Below are 16,254 nucleotides of genomic sequence, written 5' to 3'. Positions count from 1 at the left end.
TTGCCCTGGCCAAACCAAGGAAATGAAAACCCAGAATTGCCTAAGACTGGGGAGACCCTCTCCCCTTTGGTAGCCCTGGTCTCTGTCCCTGAGAGAACTCAAAAACAAAGATTCTTGTAAAGACCATCCATTCATTCAGCATGCAAATGTTTAATGAAGATCTATTATGTGCCAGGCACTGAGCTAGTGTCACACCTGTTGGGCATCCCAGGTATTGAGACCCCCATCAGGCCACCGCCAATACAGAAATGCCTCCCCCAAGAGTTCAGTTCTGATGGAGGACTCCAAGGTCTGGCCCTGTTAGCGTGAGTGTATGTGTGATGTAGGACTCATGGCTCCACCTGTGGGAGCCGCTGGTTCGTGGGAGACTCAGCCCCACTCTGAATAGCTTGAATACTGGGACCTATTTTAGTGAGCAGTGGGGAGCCACAGGAGGTTCTTGAGCAGGAAAGTGGCCTGGCCTTTCAGCAGAACTAACCTGGCAGCCATTCTCTCAATAGTAACATGAGAAAAGGGCAAGGAATACCAGTTGGAGCTTAGCTCAGGGCAGTCACGTCGCATGCAAAATTCACATCATATGAGACTAATCTTCCCAAAGAAGTATATGTAAAGTGGGAGGGATGTTTCTTATTGTGCCTAAATCTGGAACCACAGAAGCAGGCCTCTGGCTTTATTGATGCTTTCCGTTTGTTCGGCACCAGCTCCAGTATTTTGCAGGGCGTCTGCTCCTGAATTTGGCAGCAACATGTGTCAGCTTGTTCAGCCTTCTCTGTGGCTTTTAGCACTTCTCAACTCCAGTCCAAAGTCATTGATGTTAGCTCCATTTTGGGAACACTACTGCAAACGCCACCACTTGACGGACATTTGGATACCGTTGTTACAGGATATAGAAAAGATTTTCAATTATAGCAACAGTGTCTGATAACATGGCAACAACACTGTGATGACCCAGAACTGACCAGTTCACCTGGTAACGCTACGCGATGAAAATCACATCACTGCGTTTCATAATTCCCTGGGCCTGCCAACTTGGAAAGGTTTTTTGACATTTTTTTGAACTGAAGAATTACAATATTTCAGAATACACTCTGAGTGGAACTTACTAATGTAGTTATATCGCATAATTCCAAATTTTCAAAAACTAGGACCGCCTGTGTGCTGCCACTTAGGCAGGAAGTGCTGAGGCTGAGCCGAGAGCCATGGGAGGCCCTGGCTGAGCAAAGGCAGCGGGATGTGGTGGCTGAGTGCCGACCCTCTGGAGCCATGCGGCCTGGGTTCAAATCCCAGCTCTGCTACTGCCGAGCTCTGTGGGGTTAAGGCAAGTCATGCAACCTCTCTGTGCCTCAGGTTGTGTACCTGTAAGTCAGGGCTAGCAATTCCTCACAGACTTTTTACGAGAATTAAATGAATCTAATACATGTAAGCAACTTAGAAGAGATATATGGTATATTTTATTTGAAAGAGATTTGGACAATGCCTGGCATATAACAAGTCAATTTACATGTGGATTTAAAAAAAAAAACAGATCTGAGAGGCACTTCAGGGGCAGAATCAACGTGACTTCATTGCTGCTGACACAACGGTGTGGGCGACAGAAGAGCACGAGGAGCTGAAGCTCAGGGGCAGCAGGGAAGCATCTAGCAGAAATCAGGAGGGGTGGCTCAGCTAGGGCAGGAAACTCCCAGGAGCCTCTGTGGCAGAGGGAGGGGCAAAGCAGAGCCTCTCTGACCTCCTGGGTTCTCTGCCAGGCCCCACAACGCACACACACACACACACACACACACAGGATAAGGATTGGGACCCAGGAGTTTCTGATGCAAGGACACTGTGACCCTCCATCACAGGTCTGGCAGGAGGATGGACTTCGGACCCTAAATCCCCAAGCCCCCTGCAATGTCATTCTCTGGGCAGCCTCCAAAACCTTCCCACAGGAAAATCCTAACAAGTTGAACCCCAAGGACCTCTCTGGAAGCCCTAATTTATAACCTCTGTCTCAACTAATTAAGATACCACTACTGTTCCTTTCAGGTGCAAATTAAACAGCTCCACACTGCACTGCAATTCAAGTCTGCTTAATTCTCCTAAACATCCCTTATCTACGCCAACACTGACAGGAACAACCCTCCCCACACTCAAACACTACCCACGCTCACCTGATCTGAGTCTTTTGTAACCTGAGTTCCCAAGGACTTCACAACTCAGCTCCAGCCCTACAGCCTACCCTGAGCTGGAGACATGCAAGGCTGGGTCAACATAACTGGTGGGGACCTGCTAGTCACCCGGGTCGTGGGAATGGGCCTTCCTCTCAGGGAGAGTTGGGACAGGACAAAGATGACTGAAAAAAGGACTTGAAAAAAAAGGACTTGATTCTCTCTGGGAAAGACACTTAGCAATGAAGACATCCCCATTTCTCCTCCAAAAATCAAATCCCTACCAATCCTTCAGGGACAAGTCCTCTTCTCCCCCCTCCACAGCCCCCGGGGTGGTCTTTCCCTTCTTTGAGTTCTGATCCTCTCAAAGGTGATCTGGCCATTTCCTCTTTTTGAGATGCCCCCATTAAAGAAATACCAGATCAGAATGACAAAAGTTGTGGTGTATTTTACATAACTGCATGTAACAAATCCTTTATCACACACAAAAAATGCAATGTAATATAATTATGTTGTGCTGGTTCCGAGATAACTATAGGATTTATAAAATTTATGAATTTATAATGTACCCGAGGCAGTCTCATCCAATCATGGTATACAAGTTTAAAGCTGAAGAATGAACTTCGTTCTGTCCCATTACTGTCTCTCTGTGAACTTCACGTGTAACTTTATTTGGTGTTAGTGTCAAAAGTTGAAAAGCCCGTCATGAGTGTGATGTCTGGACCAAATGAGTCCCTTCCCCAGCACTGCAGGCTCCCATTAGAGGCTGTTTGAACTCCTAACATTTAACTCTCTCTTACCATTGTCTTAGACACCCCTAGTGGACATTCGTTACATTTGTGGTCGTCCACCATCTTGTGAACAACTCTCCTATGTTGGCGTTTCCTTCATTAGGAATCCCACGTCTCTAAGGTAGTAATAGAAGGAAAAACTAGCTTTCCAAGCCTACCTTGCATCCAGGCTCCAGGTATAAAACCAAGTTTTCCTCAACTAGATGCACTCGACTGAAGAGATTTAGAAAGAGAACCATGTAAGAAAGGTAGATAATGCTTATTTGATTCTTTGGAAATGGGAGCAGAGGAACTGGCTTTGGGACAGCACCAGTGGCAGAGCTTCTAGTTCCCAGTTTCTCGTGTCATAGGCGCCATCCACACTGGCAATAGATGTAAAATAGAGAAGCAACCAGACTTGTGTGCTTCCTGTACAACACCACCTATCAAGTGGTCTTGCCAAAAAAATCAACTTTGAACCTGGTCAAGTTTCTAGAGCCAACTACATGTTAACAGAAAATGCAGGGACAGAAGGACATGTTAAAGGATATTTTAGGGATGCAATCAGGAAAACCTAGACTGTGAGAAACTACAGGACAAACAACCTGGTTTCTTCAACAAATAAATTGCAGGGAATAAAAAAGATACAGAGAGGAACTAACTGCCTATAGTCTGAAAAACACTCAGTAGACATATCACCTAATCCTACTATATGGCCTTTATTTGAATCCTAATTCAAACAAATGAACTGTAAAAACAAACTAAAACATAAAAAGGATATGAGATAATTAAGGAAATTTATACACTGACAATATTTGATATTATCAGAAATACTGTTAAATTTTTAGGTGTGATAATGGCATTATGGTCATATATTTTAAGAGTTCTTATCTTTTAGAGATACCCACTGAAATGTTTATGGATAAAAGGCATAATGTCTGGGATTTGTTTCAAGAAAATTGGGTACGGGAGAAGTAGTAGGAATGAGACAAAATAAGACTGATCGTGACTGGATAACTATTGAAGCTGAGTAATGGATATATGGAATTCATTCAACGATCCTGTCTGTGTAGATGTTTGAAATATTCCATGATAAAAAAAAAAACTTTCTTAAGAATGAGTTAAAATAAATAAAATGTAACTAAATACATGACCCTGCATAAAATCAAACTCCATCTGGCTTAACTATGAATACCATTGCAGAACTGATTGGCGGGGTTAGCCAGGCACTTTCCATTTTAGATCAAAGCTTGGAAAACAGTTGTTTCTCCTGTGGGGGAGATGGTGGGTGAAACTGCTTGAACGTGGAGGCTGAGAAGTGGAAGTGCACACTGGCCATCTGGTGTCCCTCAGCTCTGGCGTCTACTGGGGCTGCACTGGGAACCGTGGTACCCAGTGCCATGGCTACCCTGCATCTCCACGCAATCCCAGCTAGCTAGCTCTACTACACACCTGCAGCCAGTTTTCTCTGTCATAGACCTGCCACCTGGACCTGTAGCCAAGGGGACATTGGGAAGTGTGTGGAGATGATGCATCTTCCAGAGCCAGGTTCAGGTTCAGGTGCTGTGAGAGAGTAAGAGCAGGGTCCGTGAGATGGTGTTCCAACGTAGTCCAGGAGAGTGGTAGTGAGAGGCCATACCAAGGCAGTAGGAGCGAGAGGAGGGGCAGTTACAAGCAACAATGCAAAGGGAGAATCCATGGACTTATCAAATGATTAAATACGGAGACGGAGGAAAAGAGAAAAATCCAGAAAAAACATTTTCCATAAAGTGCCATAAAAACATTTATCTTTTTCACTCTTTGCCATCGGCATGTGACCACTGCCAGTTTTCACTTGTCGCAAGTCTGGTTCCCTTTCTTCTGGTAGTAACATTCAATCCATGTGGTTCAGACAGGACTTACCTCCCTTGTCCCAGCCACTTCCAGGGCTGGGCACCTGGGCACACAACACAGGTCTGGCCAATCAAACCCAGAGTCACTGGACCTGGCATAAGTACATAATCTTGTGTTTTTCATTTATACGACTGGAAAAGAGAGGCTGTCCCACTGTGGGTGTTTAAGGGGGTGAGTGTCAACCTGGAGCTGCTCAGAGCCATCATGAGCAGAGAGCCGTTGTTTCTCAGTCTAGTTGTGCAGGACACAGCTCCCTGGCCCGTGCTGGTATTATGAGCCTTGCGCTCCTCACGAGCGAAGACAGTCAGTCATCGGTCGTTGGTCAGCTGCTCTCGCCAGCTGCCAGCCGCTCCTGATGGCTGCCGGCCACTCAACGCTGGCCACCAGCACATGGTAGCCCGTGGCCGCTCACGCTGGCTGCAGGCCACTCCTGTCAGCACACAGCAGCCTGCAGCAGCTCATGCTGACCTCCAGGTGCTCACAGTAGCCCAGCTCCAGGGAGAGCCGTTGTTCACAATCTTAGCTGTGGAGAAAGCAGCTCACTGACCCATGTGGGAATCGAACCCGCGACCTGGGCATTAGGAGCAGGGTGCACCAAGCACCTGAGCCACCTGGCCAGCCTGACTTCTGGGCCTTCTGAAGTGAGAGAATAAAAAAATTCTGTTATTTTAAGTCAAAAACAAACAAACAAAACTACCAATGATATTGAATAAATACATGGGGCAATATCAGATACAAGTTTCAACATGGCCTTAGTGGGTTGAGATGTCCCCTGTTGTGTTTAATTCCTCCGTAAATGTATATTGATCACCTGATCCAGCCAGGGCCATATCTGGGCCATTCACACAGGAAATGTCATATTAGAGTCAAGGCCCAAATGAGTGCCTAGGATGGAACTCAGCAAATAGAGACCAGTATAGGGTGCAGGAGGCTAGAAAGACCTCCTGCAGGGTGTGGACTGGGCAAGCTGAGTAGACATTTGGAACGGTAAGGGTAAATTTCTAGCAGCCATACAGATACAGCCCCATGTGATGCACTTTGTCTGGTCCATTGCGTGTATGGAATACAACAGGGAAGAACTATCATCAGACGTTTTGCTTCCAAAAGAAGAACCTGAGGGGGCCTTGTCTTAATCTGAAAGAGTGACCCTCAACCCTCCTTAACATCTCAGACACCAGGACAAGAACATGGGGAACTGCCTGTGCCCACGAGGGGCACTTTAATCCTGTCCTGTAGCATCTGCTCTCCTCATTTTAGGGTCCAAGGCCTCCCTAAGAAGTCCCTGCCCTGAAGCTCATGGCCATATTCTCTGTCAGAGCCACATTTATCTCCTAACGTGGATGTGATGGTTCCTATTGTTCTTTCCATTCCCCCTGAAAAATGCCGAGTTCTTCCCTTTCTAGCAAATTCTCAGGAACTTGCTCAAAAAGTCCTCTCTCCAAGAAGCCTTTTTTGATTGATTCTTTCATAATAATTTCGCTCAATTTTGATTGGTTTGGTGCTGCTGTGATCTTGGCAGACAAGGGTCAAGTCAGGTTGCACGTTTCAGGAGCTCTTTCTTATGGATCCCCACACAGCCTTCATCAGACTTTCTCCAGCCAAGTAGGACCTGGTCTCGTGCCACTCTCCTCTCCCTCCTCACTTTGCCCTGTGTTCCCTGAGTTACTGGACTGTGCCAGTAAGTTAATTAATAGCCTGAACTTCACACACTGTGGTTATGAGCCCAACCTTGACCACGCTTTCATTTATGGCCCTTCTAAGGAGACCTCCAGACTGTGTTAAGAAATCTTCCTGCCACGCGGCGATAGGTGGGGACCTTTGGTCCACAAAATAGGCCTCCTCTGAGAGGGTGCCACTCTTCAGATGAGGCGGGAATTGCATCACCTAATATGGGATATCAAGATAATGCCTGTGGATGTCTTAAGAAAATCTCTGCTATTTTGCACTTTGGGACTCTCACCATTTTATAGCCCCTAATTGATAACTCTCAAGGTTTCTGTAATCTCTGCAGATTTTTGCCCCAAGACCTATCTATTCTTCAAGACTCAGCTAAAAGCCCTGCCTTCCCCATAAGCCTTGGATGACCTCTCTTCTGGATAACATTGTGTTATTAAATTCCATTCTTTTAGTGGCCCAGAAATTCACTTTAAAAACTTTTGGATCAAAAAGTAAATCAAAAATGAAATGGCAAAATAATTAGAAATTAATAAGGAAAAGACTACATGAGAGAAAATATTTCCAAGTCATGTATCTGACAGAGGACTCCCATACAACATATGTAAAGAACTCTCTAAACTCAACAGTAAGAAAACAAACAATCCAGTTAGAAAATGGGCAAAAGACTTGAAAAAGCACTTCACCAATGAAGATATAAGGATAGCAAATAAACATATTAAATGATGTTCAATATCATTAGCCATTGGAAAAATGCAAATTAAATCACAATAATGTACCACCACATATTTGTTAGAATGGCTAAAACTAAAACTCTGATAATACCAAGTGTTGACAAGGATGTAGAGATACTAGGTCACTTGTACATTCTTGGTGGGAATATAAATGTGAGGGTCACTCTGGAAATGAGTCTGGCAGTTCTTAAAAAATTAAACATACACTTATCATACAACACAGCAATTACACTCCTGGGCATTTTCCCCAGAGAAATGAAACCTTATATTCCCACAAAAACCTGTGCATGAATGTTCATAGCTGCTTTATTTGTAATGGCCAAAGACCAAAAAAAAAAAAAAAAAAAAAAAATTCAAATGTCTTTCAATAGATGAAAGCTTAAACAAACTGTGGTGCATCCATGCAATGGATTAGTACTCAGCAATTAAAGGGACTGTAGACACTTACAATAATTTGGGTGGATCTTAAGGGATAAAGCAAAGTGAAAAAAACCAAACTCAAAAGTTACATACTATATGATTCCATTTAGATGACATTACCTCAATGACAAAATCACAAAGGTGGAGGACACAGCAGTGATTTCCAGAGGTGAGGGGATGGTCAGGAGGATATTACAATAAAGGGGCAGCACGAAGGAGTGCCTTTTTGGGGACAGGACAGCTCCGTATCTTGATTGTGGTCGTGGTTATATGAATTTATACATGGGACTAAATATTATAGAATTGTACACAAAGACTTACCAAAAATGAGGGCATGCAAAATGGTGAAATCTGAGTAAGATGTCTAGTCAATTGTATTAACTGTGCCAATCAACTTCCTGGTTTTGATAATGTTCTATCATAGATGTCACCATTGGAGGAAGCTAGGTGGTGGGTACATGGGACCTCTCTATACTCTTTTGGCAACTTCTTGTGAGTCTATAATTACATTAAAATTAAAAGTTTTAAAAATAACGCTACATATAAAATCTTAAGGGATATAATTTAAACAGGGCTCAGAGGACATAATCACATCCTTAAATAATTAATATTACTCAACAAAGAAATTATGAAATAATTGAATTTAGAATTTAAAAGTTAGAAAAAGAATAACAAAAGAAGCGTGACATAAGAAGAAGAAGGCCCAGAAGGGGACCAAATTGATGGCTTCACAGCCCTTGCCCAAGTCTCCAGCAAATTTAGCTGCTCCTCCTCTTTGCTGGGAGGCCAAAGTCAGCATCCTTTCCCAGGTGTGGTTTCTACTGTTGATTAATAACGGTACATGTTTTTCGTCACTTTTTTTCATTCGTGGAATTAGGCGCATTGCATGTTATGAGTGAAAGAGAAATACTATATTTTTAAAAAGTCTCTTTAAAGTAACAATGAGGGGCAGAAGAGGTAATATTTAAAAGAAAATATTTTTTCATAGAGATCTTGTACATTTTCGTTTCTGTTAATTCCTATACTCTATAGATTTCTTGCCCTTGTGAACAATCCCTTCCTTTTCATTGTATTTTCTAGGAAGTCATAGCTGGCATAAGGCAATGCTATTGATTTTCGTAGTTGGCTCTTATACCTGGCAAACTTTCTGAACTCTCTTACCAGTTCTAACAGATTGTGTGTTGATTCTGATTTTTCCTAGGTAAATGATTTTATCCCCTCAAATAATGACAGTTTTAAGTCTTCCAATCTATTTGCATGTTATACTTAACAGTGACAAATCAGAGAAGACAAGCTGTTTTTATTAACCTCACATCAGTTAACTGGTCTTATTTGCCTAACATTTCTTTAATTATGTGAATTTGGATTCTTAAAAGATGTCTGAGTTAGCTTCAGGAAGAACAATTTTTAGCACATTTTTATAGCACATTTAAAGTATTAGGAGTTTAATTATCTTACTTTTCAGGATTTTATGTAGGCATTTATTCTATAAACCAATCAAAACAAAGCTCTTTTAATTGAAAAGACTTTGTAACCTAATTTATACCCTCCAGAAATAGGGAAATATACACACATATTGAGAGGTAAAGGCCTTTCCAAATTAGTTATCGAGCTTACAGCTTCTTCTATTTTACACTTTTAGCCACAGGTCAAGTGACACAGACAAAGAGAGCTATTCTCCTTCCTAGTGGGCATGAATATATATATATATTTTTAATTGATTTGTATTCAAAATAAACAAACATGTAAGCAAACAAATTAAAAAATCAAATCTAAAAATCCCTAACAAACCAGATTCTCTGTCATTTCTCACCCAGCAGAGAATACACATAATCATTCAACTATGGAAATCACCAAATGGTTAGACCATTAAGCCAAATTCCAAGTCATTGCTGTCACTAAAAAGGTGTAACCACTAAAACTGGTATGCATAAATGTATAATAAACAGAATCATTAAGGTTTGGTGGGAGATAGAGAAAGCAAAGAAAAACTTCCAAAAAGTCCCAAGCTAAAATACACTGTTAAATTGAATTACAGTAGAGATTTAAATCTCAAAATAGAAACTATAGTGTCACTGTTATACAAGAATATGATGAAACAAAAACTTATAAACTGGGACGACCTACTTGAAAACCACTTTGACGTTTTCTGTAATGTGCACAACAACGTATGTACAAGATAAATCAGAATAGCACTATTTCTAATTACAAGTAATAGTAAACAACCCCAATAACCTTCAACTCAGGACTGGCTAAATTAATTGTTGTACTTGTAAACAGTGAGATACTATGCAACAATCAGAAAGAATGAGAAAGCTCTCTTTGTATTGCCTTGATATGAAATTTGACCAAGATAAGGGAAAAGAAAAATGTGAATCCAAGTGTATTGTTTTTTCCTTTTTGGATGAAAAGGCAAGAGGAAGAAAATATCTTCATATTTGACTTTATGTGCAGTAAAGAAACTCTGGAATGATACACAAGAAAGTCATACAAATGATATCTTGTTTGGCAGTAGTAGCGGTGGGAACTGTACATAGGTAAACCAGACTTTTCATTGCACATTTTTTTATACTATTTAAATTTCAAGCCATGTGAATGTTACCTATTCAAAAATGCAATAAAATATGAATAAATAAATAAATAAGAATGAAGTAGCTCATATGTGCTGATTTGAAAAGATTTCCAAGCCATATTAAATGGAAATGTCAGACATTCCTTAGGTTTGGTGGAAGGAAGGTCAGTGGGATTGGGAATCCCATCAGGTGGGATTGCCAAGGGCAGTCCAAGGATTCTTGAAGGAGAGGCAGGGACAGCCCTCTTGGAAAGAGATAGTCTGAAGTGACCCCCGCCAGCTCCCCACGTCCTCCTGATTGCTGGGAAGGGGATGGGAGAGGGTTGGGAGGACAGGGGATTGCAAATGGGCCCCTTCCTGGGCCAGAGCAATCTGACCCCTGTGGCCCTAGAAGGCATGAGGGTTTGTGACCTCCTGTTCTCCTGGCCTGCCTTCTGAGAGCAAAAGGGAAGAAGCACAATTTACATAAAAACTAAAGCAAGGCCCAGTGCAGCCTGGCAGCTGAAGAAACTCCCAGGTCCCCTTCCTCCGGAGTCTCCAGGTGAAAGCAAAGCTGGTGACTCATACCCCAGCCTGAGTAGCACCAAACGTTTACTCAGGGCCCCACGGGGGCTCTGGGTCTGGGGTCTCCCCTCTGTCAGCAGTGGGAAACGTATTTGCTTGGCCCCAGTGTTACTTTAGAGCAGGCAGAAAGAACAGGACTGCAGGGAGAGAGGGGGGAGGACGCGAAGGAGGAAGTGAGGGAAACGAAGAAGATGAGATCATTCTTAAGAAAAGGTGCGGCTCAGCTAATGGTCATGGATTATAATAGTATTAGCACTGCAGACAGGGAAAAAATCTCCACCCTCTGTGTTACCGTAACAGTTCCAACAAGGACCAAGACAAGACAAGGGAATCCCACCTCCCCACGGGAGGGAAGGAGTGGTAGAGGAGAGCGAGGACCCGCCCTGGGAACACCTGCAACTCCACCTCTAAAACATGAATATTTTGCGCCCTCGGAATAAAATCCTAAACTTCTTTGTTCTTCGGTGCAGTTGCTCTTCTTCTGGGCCTGCCCGCTCTCACACCATCTTGATAGTGTACCATACTATTTCCTTTCTCTTACTAAATCCACTGTTTGCTTGGCTTTGTGTGCGTGGCTCCTAGAATTCCTTCCTGCGATGATACAAGAACCCTTGTTCTCTGGTAACAGCAGGAGCCTCATGGGGGTATCTGGTTGGGAAACAATGTGACTCACTAGCCAGGCTGAGGGGGGCAGTGTGCCCAACCCAGGGCAACATGCCAGGTGCTTCTCACCAGCATTGGCCGTGGCCATGGCCGTGCTCCCCGCGACTACCTTGAAGCGGCTGTGGGCTCATGGTCATGCCCGTTGCTAATACCAGTTCCTGAGGCCTGGCCCTCCCAAGTCCAGGGGGCAGCACCCGCAGAATGCAGAGCACTGAGGGGATCCTGAAAGGCTTTCTCTGATTCAACATCTTTGGCCACCCTCTGTTCTCTCGTCACACCTGGACCTCGTGGGAATTTTGTATTTGCCTGTTTGTTTTCTACCCACCCCCACCCCCGCAATGTTTCAGTGTATGCAATGTGCTGCATCAATGGTTCTCCCACTTCAGAATCACCTGGGAGCTAATAAGGCACACAGAGGCCCAGACGCTTAAAGTAACATAGGGCCTGACCTTCGTGTTTTTACCAAGCTCACCGGGTGATTCTGATAGGACCACAGTGGGAGAACCGCTGTGTTAAATTCTTTTCAAACATTATCCAACTTAATCCTCAATACTGTTAAGAGGTAAATACTATGTTCCTCAGTCAAAAAACCAGGCCTAATAGACCAGAGAGAAGAGCGTCTGGATTCACATCTGCCGTATTCTTCCTGGCTGTGTGACGGTTGGGAAAGCACCTAACCTCTCTGCACGTCATCCTCATCCTTCTTATATTAGTGGGAATTCACTAACAGCCCCTCCCTTGAAGAGTGGCTAAGAGACTTAGGTGAAACAAGCTTGGACATGAACTCAGCACTCAACAACAAAAGCTCACGATTCTTATTCTCGTCATCAGTCAAACCACTTATTGGAAACAAAATACTGTGTAATAAAAATTTTTGAATGGGCACCTCTTCATTGATTCTAACACATCAGATGGCACTTGATAACTGGTAGGCGAGTATATGGACCAATATTGTATTGATTAACTCACCCATGTTTTCCATTAATTTGAAGTTTTGAAAAGAAAGCTTGCTGGTAGCTCATAGCATCACTGGTAGTCAAAGTCCTTTAGGCAGAAAACGGGGGCTTTCTGCTGTGGCAAGGCCCTCCCCACTACACTCAAGACAAGCAGTATTCACTCCATAAGCATTTGTTTATTCCTCACCCTGCCATGCGCTAGGCACTGGAGATAATGGTGGGAAACAAAACAGGAAATGGCCCCTAGTCTCAGGGAGAGACAGTAAATAAACAGATTTTGCCTAATCTGGGAAATGTCAGGCATTCCTTAGGTCTGGTAGCAACAGTTTCTAATGGTGGGACTGCCAAGAGCATCCCAAGAATCCTTGTAGAAGAGGCAGGGACAGCCCCCTTGGGAAGAGATGGTCTGGAGTGACACTTGCCAGCTCCCTACCTCCTCCGGACTGTTGGGAAGGGGGTAGGGGAAGATAAGGAAAACGGGGGAGTGCCAGTGGGTCCCCCCAGGAAGTGGGTCTTCCTGGGCCAGAGCAATCAGATCCCTGTGGCTCTGAGAGGGATGAGGGTTTGTGAACACTTGCTCTCCTGGCCTGCCTTCTGGGAGCAAAGGTAGAGAAGAAGCACAGTTTACATAAAAACTAAAGCAAGGTCCAGTGCAGCCTGGTAGCTGAAGGAACTTCAGGTCCTTTTCCTCCAGGGTCTCCAGGAGAAACAAATCTGATGGAAAATCTAGTTCCCACAACAAGCACATTTAGTTGGGGCAGACGTGCAAGTCACAGGGGCGTTGCTCCATGGGAGAGGAAGGAGTGGGCCCTGAGGAGAAGCTGAGTCAGCCCCCAGTTGATGTCATTTGCCTGCTGAAGAACAGCTTTCTCACCTCCTGAGAGGAAGAGAGGGCTGAGCTGGGCAGGCCTGCGCCCCAGAAGCTGCCGAGCTGCTGGCCGTCAGGGGCTCCTGAGGACTATAGGTAAATGCCTGGGGACCTCTGCTGTGCTTGCTCTTAGCTGACTGATTTACTGTGTTTCCCTGAAAATAAGACCAGGTCTTATATTAATTTTTGCTCCAAAAGACGCATTAGGGCTTATGTTCAGGGGATGTCATCCTGAAAAATCGTGCTAGGGCTTAACTTCCGGTTAGGTCTTATTTTCGGGGAAACATGCTATCTCAGACCCAAGCTTCTTGAGACATCCACACGTTAACTTTGTTGTGTGCTCTCCAGAAAGGTTCTTACAACCTAGAAAAATTGGTTTATGGCTGATGAGTTTTCCCAGTCTAAGGGGTTACCTAAAGGATTCCACAGATGGTTATGTAGATAAGTTCAGAACTTACATAAATAAATTCAGGCAGCTGAGAAAATGGAACATCCAGGTATGTGATTTGTTAGTATGAGTGGGGCATTAAGGGACTTTGGGACAGAACTTTTGACATTGGGGCTTTGCTGCTAATTCTGAGACAGGTAGTCCGCCTGGAATAGAAGGTGTCGGGGACAACACTTGCTTCGTTGTGGGTTGGCAGTTGCTTTCTTTCATCCACTGTCGCTCACTGTTTGCCCCCAGTACCACCCCACCTTTCTTCTACACACACAACTCTAAGACCAAAGAGTACGCTGAAGCTGTGTGTTGTTGAGGACCGATGACAAGTCAAACACTTGCTAGGAGTTTTACCTGCAATCCCACGTCATAGCCACTGCCTTGGAATAAACTCTGTGCCGGGGACCCCACTGAAAGCTTTATGTTTATTACCACCTTTAATTCTTACAGTACCCTGAGACTCAAAGAATGAACCTGAGACCCAAAAAAGGTAAATGGCCAGGGGTCCCACTGCTAGGAAGTAGGGAAACCTGCACTCAAAACTTGGTGGGGCCAACTCCAAAAAATTTTAAGATTTTATGTTTCCTCTCCATTGGTTTCCACTCCTCTTACTCTCTCATAGTACTAGGTCTTAGTAATAGGTCAGATTGTGGTCTTAGACCAGCAGCATCCGTGCCACCTGGGAACCTATTAATACGAGAAATGTAAATTCTTGGGCCCTCCCCCAGACTCATTCAATCAGAAATTCCAGGGTAGTGCCCAACAATTGGTGTTTTAATAAGCCCTCAGATGAATCTGACACTTGCTAGAGTTTAAGAACCAGCGCTCTAGAGATTCCTCTTAAGTATTTAAGGTAATAATTAAGCTCATATTTCTTACAAATATCTAGTCAACTGAAAAATTATAGCCTCCTTAGCACACGTTTACTTCATGTCATTCAGCTAATTTCTCATGTAGGTATAATATGATAGTTTAGTTTGGGTTGATACTAAATCATTTTTGCATAAACAATCATGAATGAACACATGAATCAGAAAATCACTGTATTCATTGTTTATCAAAGTATAATTTACGTCCAATAAAAAGAAACAGGTATCAGTTGTAGAGCTTGAGCTTTGACAATGGTCATACAAGCACCGTCTCAACTATAGCCATCTCAACATTGCCATCCTGCCTCCCCAAGGAATTTCCCTTGTACCCGCTCCTATCCCCACCTTCTCTCTCCACACCCTCCAAATCACTGATCTATTTTATATCACTGTACATCAAGCTTGGGCTTTTTTTATAGATTTTTGTATAAATGGAACAAGGCCGTATGTGATCTTTTGCGTCAAGTTGCTTTCCCTCAGAATGCCATCCCTGCTGTTATGTGTATCAGGAGACAGTGCCTTTTCACTGTTGGGTAGGATTCCATTGGCTGAATACACCACAATGTGTTTCTTTATCAACTTGTTGATGGATGTTTGGGTTGTTTCCAGTCTGGGGCTATTATATCTGAAAATATTTTAGTTTTGAAAATCCTCATATTTTAATGAAGTTGGCTGGGTTTAGAATTCCTATTCAAAAGTATTTCCCCTCTTCATTGTAAGACAGTGTTCCATCATTTTCTTCCATCAGTTGTTTAGAAATCTAACATCAATCTGATTATTGCATTGTTTGTTGTTTTTTTTAAATGTCTGAGCTGTTTTGGGTGGTGGGGGTGTGGGGAAAGATAAAATAACTCAGACATTGTTATCTATAGCTATAGGTCTGTTTCTTTTTTTTTTTATTAGGTTGGTGCAAAAGTAATTGCGGTTTAAAAGGTTAAAAATAATTGCAAGAACTGCAATTACTTTTGCACCAACCTAATGGATTCCACACGTAAGTAAAATCATACAGTATTTCTCTGTCTGACTTACTTCACTTAGTATATTTCACTGGGGCATTTTTTACTGTGTGTCTGCCTGATTCCAACATATTTACTGAAAAAACAAATGTGCTGTTTTACATCCCCCAAACCACACACAGACAGAGCCATCTGCTTATATTTCACAGCACAAGAACACATACATTAGAGCCCCAAAGTGTTAGTCAAAATTAACCTTGCTATTGGGCGCTCGTGATTTATCCATCTCAGCCCACACCTCCGTTCTTCAGAGTGTAGGGACCCCTGCTCAGGCTCCATCTCTCAGAACCATGGGTCAGAGCAGTAAACGGACTCACTTTCTGATCCAATGGGGCATCCCGTTTAAAGCAGAGCCCTGAACCGAGAATCCTTGTACAAATGCCAGCTATGCCCCCCACGTTGACTTAGGTGATCTTCAGCTTGCTCCTGGGGTCTTTAAGCATAGTCCCATTGCCCCTCTGCCTGCCATCTGACCTCCCTCCAGGTCCTGCTTGCTTTCAGCAGCTTCATGCTCCTAGAATGTACTTTTCTTGAGTAACCCGACTGCTTAGATGCTCTCAGGGAAGCAAGTGAGAGTCAGGTTCTCAAGTCAAACTGCAGCCCTTCCAAGCTGACCTTAGCACACTATTAAGGAAAGAGCTTTGGAGCTAGATGGGCCGGGGTTTG

This window comes from Rhinolophus ferrumequinum, chromosome 17 (genome assembly GCF_004115265.2).
Source record: "Rhinolophus ferrumequinum isolate MPI-CBG mRhiFer1 chromosome 17, mRhiFer1_v1.p, whole genome shotgun sequence".
NCBI lineage: Eukaryota > Metazoa > Chordata > Mammalia > Chiroptera > Rhinolophidae > Rhinolophus > Rhinolophus ferrumequinum.
This window is presented reverse-complemented; position numbering follows the sequence as displayed.